The sequence below is a fragment of the Pteronotus mesoamericanus genome, unplaced genomic scaffold (assembly GCF_021234165.1).
Source record: "Pteronotus mesoamericanus isolate MK-2021 breed Mesoamerican mustached bat unplaced genomic scaffold, CSHL_Meso_final scaffold_167, whole genome shotgun sequence".
Taxonomy (NCBI): Eukaryota; Metazoa; Chordata; class Mammalia; order Chiroptera; family Mormoopidae; genus Pteronotus; species Pteronotus mesoamericanus.
Window position 1 is genome coordinate 11,339,060 of NW_026555308.1, and position 320 is coordinate 11,339,379.

The window sequence follows — 320 nt, forward strand, 5'->3', positions numbered from 1 at the left end:
GAGGCGTGCACTGGACTTCTGTCGCTAGCTCTAGAACCTGCCGGTGACTACGAATTTTCGGCTCCACTCGGCTCCTCTTCGACTGGGTTCGGCCAGCACTCGTGCTCTCGGGTTCCTCTCTCCTCGGATTCGTTCGTGTGAGCCTCGTCTCGGCCTCGGTTCCTCCTCGGCTATGTTCGGCCAGCGTTCGTCTTCTCGGGCTCTCTCTCTTCGGCTTCTTTCGGGAGACGCTCTTTTCGGCTTCGGCTCCTCTTCGGCTGAGCTCGGCTGACCCTCGTCTGACTCTCATCCTCTCGGGCTCGGCTTTCTTCGCGGGCATT